The following is a 13,024-nucleotide window of genomic DNA, read 5'->3' on the forward strand; positions in this document are numbered from 1 at the left end:
GTAGGTATAAAATAAAATACAAATGTATGACATTAACCGTTTTAAGAGACGTCTCACAATAATCCGGAATGCTGACAAATGTGTACCATAACAAAAAAAGTCATCGGAGGGCATCCATTAAATGATCTCATTATGATTGAGTAAATAACAGCGGTCGACTGTCTGAAGCAAATTAATTAACCATTGGTATACAAGAGAAGATTGAGGTGGAGTGGTGGTGCAGTGACAAACACTCGGCACTAAACATGGTGACCTGAGTTCGATTACGGGCCACGGTTAACAGCAGTGGCGAATGATATCTGAAGTGGCCCTGGCTATCCGTGTCATGAGATTAAGAATCTGTTCTGAACGCTCTCAGGATACCAATAGTATTAAAAATGGACCTACAGAAGCAGATACTGCCGAACTACTTCTGAGATTCCTTTAAGTGACTTCTGGTCCACACAGTAGAAGTCAACACTTTCTCAGCCGCTCTACCACTGGCAGTAATGTTTGTCACTTGATTGTAAAACTAATGTTTTAATCCCCAGATAATCGAGGATAATTGCACACCGAACCAAATAACATTTCATGATGGGTGTGGGGGAGGGGGGCTGTTTTTGCAGTTATTGATGAGCAGGTTGAAACCAACTCACTACACTTGAGAAACCGATTTAATGACAGGCGGCTAACACCTGGAAATGTACTCGGGATCTCAACAGTGCCAGCTACGCACTCTGACCTCTGAGTGACCCGGTCACAAAGTTATTCATGTAATTTCACAATTCATGAACTGCAAAATGCTCGTGCACGGTTAAATTGCCTCTTTTTACTGCTTCTCTGTATTCTATGAGCCGTGTAACGCCGCCAGAACGCAAACACATCATATGCATCTCCTGATCGAATGTACCCAGTTGATTATTTATTCACAATTTTTATACACAGTCCATAATTCCGTTTCTGCAAGGGTGTGTTGAATGGGCCAGGGCACGCTGCTGTGGTGCTACGAGGTAGAAGTTCGCTCTTATTGACGCTTTTGTGTTAGGTTGGCGCTTTTGAAATGACAAAAACATACATTTAACATAGGATCCTAAACGAGAAGTCCAAATACTGTACAAAACACTCACTCCCCGTGTGAAGGTTTTATGAAACGTAGCAAAGAATGTTGTTTGTGCTTAGATGGACTTAGTTTCGACAACATGAAATACAAACGATAATATATGTAGACACAAAAACAGGGTTCACTATCCACATATGTGCTGTCTGAAAGAAAAAAAACAATTGAACAATAGCAAAACAAAAACAGCTGCATTGGTGTCACTTGTCCATCAACCGAAGCGATTTGACTCGTCCACCTAATGACGCTCAGCACGGCAGCTCCTCACGGACTTCTCTGTTTGCGCATAGACATGTTATTTATTTGTTGCGGTTGCGCCCGATTCAAGAGCCGAATGGCTCACAGGGCTATACCAGATAAATTAAACAGAAAAACTGAGATCCCGCCGACACGCGCCCTCGGCTCACGGGACGTTCAATAGAAACGCGCTCTGCAACGCTCTGGACCAGTGTGGTTCTCAACTTTTATTTTTTTGTGGCTACTTGTGCGCCTTGTTGAATTTTGTTTCAAATGAGTACCCCCCCCCCCCCTTGCCTAACCCAACATGATTCTGAGAAACAAGTGTATGAACAATGAACGTAGATATTTTTTTTACCAATTGCCCATTTTGTGAGGTATCCTAACGAACTCGTAACTGCAAGCAAATAAAAAACAAATTCAAAGGAATCTCTGCATGCGTGACGTCATTTGTTCGTTTACGATACATGAGCTTAGAAAGATATTTAACGTCGTTCTATGCTACCGTGTGGATTTTAATTGTATCGTAGTTTTTTCGTTTTGGCAATTCCATGCGTGATTATTCATCAATGACTCTCACGTACGATATAATTCCACACATTTATAAATCAGCTCACGTACCCCCTGGGACATTGCCACGTACCCCCGGTTGAGAACCACTGCTCGAGAGAGTTCTGTTCATTGAACTCAACCCTGCTAGTCTGCTTTTCACAATCCGTATCCTTGTTTACCATATGCCAGTGCACTGTAACGATCTCCAATTGTAGAGACAGACACCCTTAGTTTTTACTGTTGGAACAACTTAATTGATTTGGTCCGGGAATCCCCCTAGTATCACCTGAATAGCCATGGCCCCTCACCACCAGCACCTCAACTAGCTTCTTACCTGTGCACTCCTTCCCTGTACAGCCCCATGCTAAGTCAGGGTTTTGTTGCTGTTTGGAGTCGCACCTGCATGGCTGAGACGCTAGTGCCAGCAGGTGGCCCGAAAGCAAAGACAAAGATCCCCCCGATAGCTTGAACATAATGTTGGGGCAAGTGCTGTTAGCGAGTACCTATGAAGGCCGGTACGGCACACAAGGGAGTTGGGTGGCCAGCACCATGCCCGGCCGCCTTTGTCTCCCGAGTGTCGATGTTTTTACACACAGCACCAGGTACTCATTTGAGGCTGAGTCGACCTAGGGGAGGCACCAGGAACATTTCAGATAATCGTCACTGGTGTTGTATGTGAGCGGAAATCGAACTGGGATCTCCCCAGGTTCATAGCGCAGCGCACTAACCGCTACACTCTCTCTCGCTCTTGTTCGTCCATCAAGTTGATGATGACCATGGCACGTTTGTCATTTTGTTGGGTTTTGATGAGTGCGCAGATGGCTAAACAGGCCAATCCGAGCCCGGAATTCTCCGTAGCACACTGGACAGGTCAGGGAGGATGTAGAGCTCTAAGGTGCAGCCACAAGTCATTCCTTGGTATATTTGCGCTGCTGCCTCTTCGAGATAGCACAGGAGCTTCTCCTGCTCTCACAGAGGACTGCACCGTCCTGTACTTTTCTTCTCCAGGCAGGTCGGTCCTGAGTTAGGGGTTCCCAGCTTTTCAGGTCGAATCCAAAGCTCTCCAAGGAAGCTACACTAGTGCCCCAACAACAGCACGTGTGCCTACAGTCGGGGCTTCATCACAGCCGGGTCTGTCAGGGTCGGCGTCCCAGGAAATATTTCCACATAGGGCACACCACATCACGTGTATCGCTCGACGTGGCTGCAGTTAGTAGTTTGCGCGCCTGCTCCAGTCTGCCAGCGAGACCTGGATGACATTCAGTGAGAGATTCAAAACCTCTCCTTGTTCTGTATTTGCTTTGGCGATCTTAATCGCGTTGCTATGTGAAACCCACATTGTTCGGGTTTATTATTCGTTTGGCACAATTAGTGCATTATTTTGTTGCACCAAATGTATTGTGGTGACTGTAATGTGTTGTTCATACTTTACTCCGCAATGCTACCTCAGCATATGTATGTCTTCGTTGCTTGTGTATTTGGACGCCACTATTAGACGTATCTTATTTAAATTCAAATTGAACATTGCTTTTTACTGAAGGTGGCAGAGAATAGATAAAACTAAGCTCATCGTTTCACTGGGCTCAATAAAATGAGTACCAAAGGTAGTGATTTGTAACCTTCATCTTGACACGTGTATCTATACTTACATTTTAATGTGCAATTTTATTGAGACACTGGGTGTTGTCTTGGTGTGGTCTGGGACGGTTTTGTCGTTGTTTTGCTGCCAATTCAGATATCACTCGCCACTGCTGTCAGCAGTTGACAGGAGTCGAACTCAGGACGCCGGGGTTTGTAACGCAAAGTGCTACCCACCGCCCCAACCGCTCCGACCACCCTTAACGACAAAGAATTTGGGAACGTGGGAAAAATATCATCAAAGGGAGAAGTGTGAATGGGTCCCGGGTGAATCGAGCTCCCTGGCACTGGCCCACGCACAGAGCACACCAGACGAGGCTCAGACAACAAAGGAGGCTCAACAACAACAGTGTCTCAGTCGAGGTCAAAAGGTCGCCCTGCAGCTGAAATCGGACGTGCATGGCGGCGTGCATTCTGCGCGTTCGAGGCAGGGTTGGTGTATCTCGCAGAGATTTCTGCGCGAGATACCGAGCTTCAAGGCTACACTGCGGAGTGGCCCGAAGAAGACAGTACAGCAAGTGCTGTAGAAATGATGAAAAACTAAAAAAAAATGTTTGGCTTATTGGTGATCCAGATAAATATTACAAAGCAACATTGGTTATGGAAGCACACTCTGGACTGGTTTTGACATGGTGGGTCTCATCAGTCAGGACTGTCAAAAAAAAATAGGCTGATGAAATAAATAAAAATCTATGTTTACACAGAGACACATACAGTGCATGTTTTTGCCCATAATGCTCCACATAAACGCTCAGTGAGTGTGTGTACAATGCATAGATGGCTGCATTGCCTGTGTGGATTGTTGAATGCTATCTTATTTTGCACATGGATTAGTTTGTTCCACTCTCGTTTCCATTCAGATGTCAGAAAATACACAAAAAAATAATGAAATTGGTCACACATCACAAGCAGGCACTTCCTGAACAAGTATTGAGACTCGGCTGAGGCTTTTCTGAGAAGACCAATGCGTTCTTAAAATATTAATATCGCTTGACCGACTGTTACTTGTTGCTACTTGTCGCAACTGCAAGCCATCACACGTCGTCGTCCACCACACGTGTTTATGGTAGCACAGCACTGTATGCCTTATGCCATATGGATGATGCTGTCAATGATAGCCTATCACTATACACAATTTGTCTCGAGTATATTGGTTGTTTGTCCTGTTTTCTGTCGGAGATTCTGCCGTGGTGAAATGGTTACCACGATGGACTTGCAATCCAGAGGTTGCTGGTCGTGGCAGTTGACACAATGGTGCAAGTTTCTTAAAGCATCCTGTTCTGTCCACCCCGGAGTATGAATGGGTGCACCACAGTGATTCGATCGGAGCAGGTCGCGTCTGGTGGGTGTGAAGTGTGAGGACACCTACCTTGTTTTTGATCATTACAATTGTTGACATGCATAATCCCTTGAGACGGAACATCTCGTACGGAAATATATCCAATACGTCTGGCCATCATGGAAGAGTGGGCCAGACACCCGAAAGAGGGGTTCTCTAGCACTCCTTCTACTGGGAGTCCCTTCTGCCAGCATCGGTTTGAACAAGTAATTGCAGGGCTGCACCTTAACATCTCACATTGATGCTGCTTCAGGAAGAGTTCCGTTTCAAAAATGTGGTTGAATTCGCATTCTTGCGCAAAAAAAAGAGAAACGCGAGCTTTTATTTTGCGGGAAAGCGAAAAAAAGAACAACAACTTTCGCCAACACACTTTGAGGAAGGTCATTACGGGCAAACCGGCAGTCTGAGAAACAGGGACGCGTTCCGTCTACATATGGTCTCGTCAGTGAGCCGAAGCTGGGCTGCTGCCGTCAACGGCGAGGCGATGAGTAATTGCCCCAACAGTTCCAGTCCGCGCCTTCCACACCCCTGCACACAGGGGCGCAACTATATGGGGTTGTGGTTGGGGGTGGTGGTTGGGGGTGGTGGTGGGGTATGATGCAGCGGCGGCGTTATGTGACGCATTGGGGCCCAGTCGGCCACAAGGGGGCCCCGAATCGACAGATACACAAGTGAAACATTTTAAGGAAAAAGTATTCAAAACAAAATTGTGTTGATTCAAAAATTACCTGCGGTCTACCATGGGCCAAGCCCGATGAAGGCATCTGGCTGTCATATCAATAGAGCAGCATGGAGTTGCACGATCCACCCCCTTTGAAGAAATCCCAGACTGATGGGCAAGACGCGAGACAAGTTAATTGTGGGTATTGTACCTTTAAATATGTTTTATTATTATTATGACCGTCACTGTGAGACTGTCTTCTCCGAACCCAATACTACACAGTGCAACTAAAACAATATATATGCAGTAATTATAGCCTACACATTGTTGTATACGGGTTAAAAACACCCGTAGCTATTTCAGCAAAAGCGATTGGGGAGAAAGTAGGGGGGCCCACAGTCTCGTATCTTGCAAATCCCCCTTTGAAATCGGTCGTTGCAACCCTGCCTGCACACCTACGATGACGACAAATGGCAGTCATTGTTTTTTTTAAAACATGCACCGAAAATGGAAAGTTTCACTTTAGTGGAAAAAAACAAGTCTTACTATCTCCTGGATCAAACAGGTATTGGGGGTGTGTTCTCACGTCTCGGCAACGGCTCTGAGACAGTGGCACGAATTCCACGTCTCTACAGTGTGGCCCTTCCTCTCTTCAACAGTTGGATCCCATCCATTCTCAACCCATGGGCCACTGCCAGCAGTTAACGAATATCCACGTAGGAGAAGATATGGGCCGTCCATAAATGACGTCACGCACCTGGGGGGGGGGGGTTCAGACATTTGTGACGATGTGTGACGATGGGGGGGGGGGGGGTTGAGAAATGTGACGTCACATCAAAATGCGCAACTTTAAATAAATACTAGCAGAAGTACCCGGCGTTGCCCGGGTGAAAAATATATTTATTAATAACCTTACATATATACACAGATGGGCTGCTACCCCCCCCCCCAGCCACGATTTCCTCGGCCGCTGTGCAGTAATATGTACGGCCTATAGTGTGGTGGGGTGTCGAGGCCTAGTACCGTGCAGAACCTCCGGCCTCGCCTAAATTGCCCACCTGGCTGAGGCTGGGTACTGGGGCCGTTACCCCCCCTCCGCGCTACAATAATACTGTCTAATCGCTATAATTGTATTATCTACCGACCCTATAATAGTAATTGCACACATTGGGGTGGGGGGGGGAGTGAAGAGGACGTGAAAGTTTGATGAATTTACCTCAGAGTCGCGTGTTAATGCGTGCGCATATTTTTAACGGAAATTAAAAATGGCGTCCACCCCGCAGCGAATGCGTCGCTACCCGTTGCCAGGGGCAACCGCCGTGGAAAACTAAACGGACCAATCGTGTCTCGCAAATCCCTCACATTTCGTCCAATGAAACTGCGTATGGTCCGGCGACACACAGACAGACAGACAGACACACACACAGACAGACAGACAGATTTGCGATTTTATATATATAGATAGACAACACGTTCTACTTCATTAAATATACTTTTTTATAAATGTTTTCTGCTACAACATCAGAGTGCAGCGCCACATTAAAATACGCACTACAATAACAATAGTTTAAAGCGATTTGAAGCATAAAATCGCGTTACGTCATTTATGGACGGCCCCTTATCGTATCTGCAACAGTTCCTCTGACAACTTCCCACGGGCTGCGGGACAACCAGAGGCGACCACTGCTCCAGACGAAGACCCCCCGAGCTGATGAAAGGAAAAGTCTTGCGTTTAAAATCAGCCCTTACAAACGCAACTCGTGGGGCGATCACACTCTTGCGAAAGGAAGGCTCCATTGTGACCGCGTATCTCTATCGCTGCGATTGGAGCCCTTGCTGCCAGGTGACCGTGAAGTCAACTTTGCGCAAAATCATTGCTCCAAATCGGCTGCTCCCCATGAGCAAACACAATTTGACCCAATTCTACCCAGAGTCAAGGTTTGTATTTAAATTTTCCGCCGCTGCCTATTTTTTAAAATCCCATAACCATGCAACAAACTCCACCTCCACCCCCCAAAGTTACATTTGATACTTTAACAGCTGCATACATTAACGTGCATTATACATGAGGATTTAGAGCAGATCTGTATGTATTAGCAATTGCATTATGACAATTACGTTTCAATTGGAATATACTGTGCATAGCAATCAATCAACGGCCTCATTGCAAAAAAAACTTGGCAGGACCCTCCTGAAAAAGAGCTGTGAGACTCAGTGAGGCTTTCCTGGGTCTCAAGCGTCACAATAATACATTACACAAGCAACAGTGCACAAGGCATGGGATGATTCACCCATCATGGAATTTGAATTACTGGAGGTCGCACTTGAATTGAATGATTTTTATTTTAAGATTTCGATGAACGTAGCGCCTCTAGTGGCAGCGGGGATCACGTTAACTCGTTCCGTTCGAATCGTATGCCGTACTGTCGAGTCGATTCTTACACACACCATTCGATGTGCTGCGGTAGCATGCGGATTATATGTGTTTAAACAAACGCTAACCCTAAAAATGTTCACGTTCTAGATTTGAAGCTTTCGTGACTGCAAGGATGCATGCTCTTTGGTTTTTTCGGCAAAGTCACGTCGGTAAAAAAATAATTTAAATAAATGAAAACAACTAAATTAAATCACGACGTTTCGGGCGCAACACAAGCGTCCTTCTTCAGGTGGGGACAACGTAGCGAAAGCACAACCGACAGACACACTTAAGCGTTTGTGCTTTCTCTACGTTGTCCCCACCTGAAGAAGGACGCTTGTGTTGCGCCCGAAACGTCGTGATTTAATTAAGTTGTTTTCATTTATTGTATTTTTTACTTACGTGACTTTACCGAAAAAACCAAGAGTATAACGTTCACGTTCTTAACGGCACTTACATGTTTAAATTCAAGACTACAGTTAAAAGGAATGTGTGCATTGTGGCGGTGGGTATCTGTCTGTAACAGCAGATGAGGGGCACAGTAACTCTCGTAGAGACGATCCAATTTGAACAAAAGTCAACGATAACGTTTCGTTACGATTAGCGACTTTGCCGATCCAGTATAAAACTGGACCAACACGATCAAAGGCTTTCCCCTGCAACCCAGGTCGCCGGATTATTTTCACAATGCGCTAACCACTGCACCACCGCTCCACCTCATACCATACACATTTACATGAACTTTTTAAAATAAATATTATTGCACTTATTAAAAATGCATTCTTTCTCGTTTAGGTAATTGATTATATATTAAAATGTACTTCATGGTACGACACCGCCATATTCCCCGTTGTCTGCCGAGACACTGAGGCTTCGCCCCGAACGTTAAGTCCAATGTCGTGTTCCCAGGGGACCCACTTCTTAAGCTTCGCTATTTTCCAACACCGACGAGACGTGGGATCCACCTCGCCGACATGGATTTCGACATTTGCTTCGATTGCCGTTCACACGCAGGTAGGAATCCACTTTCACTCTGACAAGTCATTGTCTGCATGCAAAGTCTTGTTGACTTCCTGTGTAGTGGCACAGTCTCAATTATATTGGCCCGAAAGGGATGATAAGCCGAGTTGATCCCTGACCTCGAAATGAACTTGCGACCTCTTATCAGTTTGGGACCTCGAATACCAGCCGCCATTCGCCACTTCGGTGACGGCGACGTCACCACGGCGCCTGTGCCAGGCCAGGTGCACTTTTGAGGCCACGTCAAGTGTTGAAGGTTCGCAGACACGAGGTCTCGGGACAGACCCAGGTGACCATGGCGTCGCTGACTGAGATGACTGGTAGATGCACCACTACCGGCTGTAACCCCTTACAGTGCCAACCACGGTGGAAGCACCAAAATAAGTTCGTGGAACCTCTAATCACAGTGCCACTTGACAATTTATGCAAAGAGGGATAGAATAAATGTCAAGCTTAGAAAGTAGATCAATATGGTACTGAAATAAGTGTACAGTGTATGCAGCAAATTTTAATGCCATATTTTAGCCAAAAATGGTGTTGTATCATTAATCGAAAAGGCAGTGGCATGTATAATTGGTTCACTAATTATATTCACCCAGATAACTTATTTAAAATAGTAATCTCATGCTCTTAGTTTCTCACTTTATTCTGAGTTTATTTAATGTATATAAAACAGTAATTGCATGTAAAACTTCAAACTTCCTCAATAACCTCCAATGGATTTGGAGAATGCGCCATGGATATAAAACACACAACACACGGGGGACGGTCAAGGCAATGTAACCTGCCCCTTGAAACCTACACATCCGTTATAAATCTCTTCTCACATTTCAAATTGGCATAGCAATAGTTTAATAACTTATTTTGTTTAACATCAACAGTCATTCTAATGCATGATTGTGGGGTGACTGATGGTATTTCCAGATATACCAAGACAAATATAAATTATTTTGAAAGGAATGAAATAACTTACAATGAAATATACACAGTTTAAAATGTGTTGCAAAATGTTGTACTGTATGTATTTTCAAAGTATTTCACATCGTACATAGCCAACCGTGCTAATCGGAGGTGCGGGGTAAGGACAACAAACTAACACAAAAGGGAGTTCAAAAGAAATTAGTTTTCAATTTGAGTTTTCATGTTTGAAACCTCATTACTGTCGTGAGGGTGAGGGATTAAAGTTCAAATCTCCAATGGTGGTGAATTGTGGGATGTTAGCAGAGGTCTTCCTAGAGATCAATTAAACTAAATATATATTTTATTTGACCAGGTAAGGCCCACTTGAGCAATGTAGCTATTTTTCAGAAGCCACATGGCCATAAACGATAGCTCAACGAAGTGACTCACCATGTGAAAATTTAAAGCAGCCAAATACTCTAAACGCATGTTTCTAAATGCGGTGGGAAAAACCAGAGGACCCAGAGCAAAAATCCAATCGACCACGGAAACTCCAAATATACAATAGGCGTCAGGGTCGGGATCGAACCCACGACCTCCTGCATACCAGGCGAGGTCGTTAACATCTTTCCACCACGGTGCCCTGGGACGTCTTCAGAAAACCAGGGACGGGTGATATCGTCCTCATTGTCTTCATCTTCTTGGTTCTTTCGGTAAAGTCACGTAGAAGGAAAGTAATGAAATAATAAAAATAAAACATAATAAAATAATTCTCACGACGTTTCGGCTACAACGCAAGCAGCCGTCTTCAGGTGAAGAATGAGACACTACCAAGCTAGGAGCTTATATATAAGCTGGGTTGGAGGTGGAAGAGCGCCTTAACAAAAAGAATGTGCATATGAAGAGGAATTTAGCATATTCATGGGAAATGCGTAGGAGGTGGGCGGGGGGGTTTCAAAGTCATATTATGCCCATGCATTATGCAGGATCAGCAGCACCAAGGGGGGGGGGGGTGCAGGGAGTAGCATTAACAAAGGAAAGGAATGTTAATGATATGTAGCTGCAGTTACTAAACAACCACGTAGAAAACTAAAGTATAAACTACATAAAAAACTAAAGTATAAACTGCATAACACCATCAGTATACTTACTATACTCTACAATAAGCTGAGTTACTAACAGCAAGTAATACATTACAATTCTACGTCGTAAAAATTATATAATATGCTTCCATCTAAACTATATTCTCTTCCATCACACGAGCATATACCGTACTATATACTGCCATAAATAAACCCAACATTAAATTATAAAAATTCGTCCTCATTGTTTGAACCGGGTTCTAAAATGTTGTGATGGTCTCGGTATGCACACCGATGCCTGAAACAAACATCCTCATAAAATGTGTTTTTTTGCTTTTAAAATGTTCTACATTCCTGCAGTGGGAGTACAAATGATTGCTTTGACTGCTATGCAACAATCTGATTGCAGAGCTTATGTGAACGTGCATAATTTATGGGAACGTGCTTATGGGAACCCGCAGAGCTTATGGGAACGTGCTTATGGGAACGTGCAGAGCTCATCAGAACGTGATCATGGGAACCCGCAGAGCTTATGGGAACGTGCTTATGGGAACGTGCAGAGCTCATCAGAACGTGATTATGGGAACCCGCAGAGCTTATGGGAACGTGCTTATGGGAACGTGCAGAGCTTATAGGAACGTGCTCCCCCTACTGTGTAAAGACAAAAATCCACCGTCAGGAAGTTTCAACGTTCTCTGAAAAATGGCTTTCAGAGGCCATTCTCCTTTACACGTGGCGCACTGTTTTGCACGGTATCAGAAAATAATAGAACTGATTACTCTTCTTATGACATGATGCCGATAGGATACCATTTTGGTAAAAACCCCTGCACAATTCAAATAAGCGCGGAAGAAAATTACTCCCATGACCAAGACCGAGATCATCGTGAAAACTCATTCAGTATTGCCATTGCCACCACAAATACCACCCACACAACTGTTACCAATCAATAAATACAAACACCACTTACACCACCATTGTCACCACAATTGCCATACACTCACTATCATCATCATCATCATCCCCGCTACCATGACCTAGGGTACGGCAAATCGGCGCGACTGCCCTGGGCCCCGCGCTTGGGGGGGGGGGGGGGGGCGCTTTTACGTCACGGTTTCAGATGTTAATACTCCCGGTTTAGTTTGAAGGTGTTGGGGGGGGCACACGGTAGATTTGCCCCGGGCCCCGCACCCCCCTGTGGACCATGAAAAAGACAAAGATCCCCCGTATAGCCTCAACAGACTTTATGGGCAAGTGCTGTTAACGAGCACCTACGAAGGCTGGAACGGTACACGAGGGGGTGGGTGGCCAGCACCACGCCCGACCGCCTTTGTCTCCTCATTAGCGACGTTTACACACCGCACCAGGGACTCATTTGAGGCTGAGTCGACCTAGGGGAGGCCCAGAACCGGTTCAGATAATCGTCGCCGATGTTGGCCATGAGCGGGAATCGAACTCGAGTCGCCAGGTCCCTAGCGCAGTGCGCTAACCGCTGGACAACCGCTCCCCACATCATCACCACTACCAACAACCACAGTCACGATCCAAGCCATGTGATCGGGTCCAATGCGACGCAGCTGTGCACGCTGAGTCTCCCCCCACCCACCCCCCATAGGCTCAGTACCACTGCAATGCAACAATTAAAAAAAGGTATTACAATAATTAACACATCTATGTAAAGCCTAATCTGTAATAATTGCAAGAAGTAAGGAATTGTTTTTTTCCTGCTCAAATAAATAAATTACAGCATAAGTCAGGGGTTGGTGACATGCGGATCCGCAGCAGCATGCGCCTCTTTAAGGACTGCTTCTTGACGTTATTTATTAAGGCTCTCGAAATGTCGAGTTGTTTACCGAATTCGGAAGAAAAAAAAGTATATTCTTGTTATTTTGGTTGCCGATTCCTGGAATAAGCGATATCCACAGCTGGGTTCAGCCCTGAGATGAAATGTTCTTCCACAGGGGGCGCCTTGCTCTCCACGCTACGGTACTCCTGACAACTAGGGACTGTTTGTAACTCATATTCTTAGGGTTTTTTCGGTAAAGTGACGTAGGTAAAAAATAAAAAATAAAATTAATAAAAG

This window comes from Lampetra fluviatilis, chromosome 14, assembly GCF_964198595.1.
Source record: "Lampetra fluviatilis chromosome 14, kcLamFluv1.1, whole genome shotgun sequence".
In the NCBI taxonomy this organism is placed as follows: domain Eukaryota; kingdom Metazoa; phylum Chordata; class Hyperoartia; order Petromyzontiformes; family Petromyzontidae; genus Lampetra; species Lampetra fluviatilis.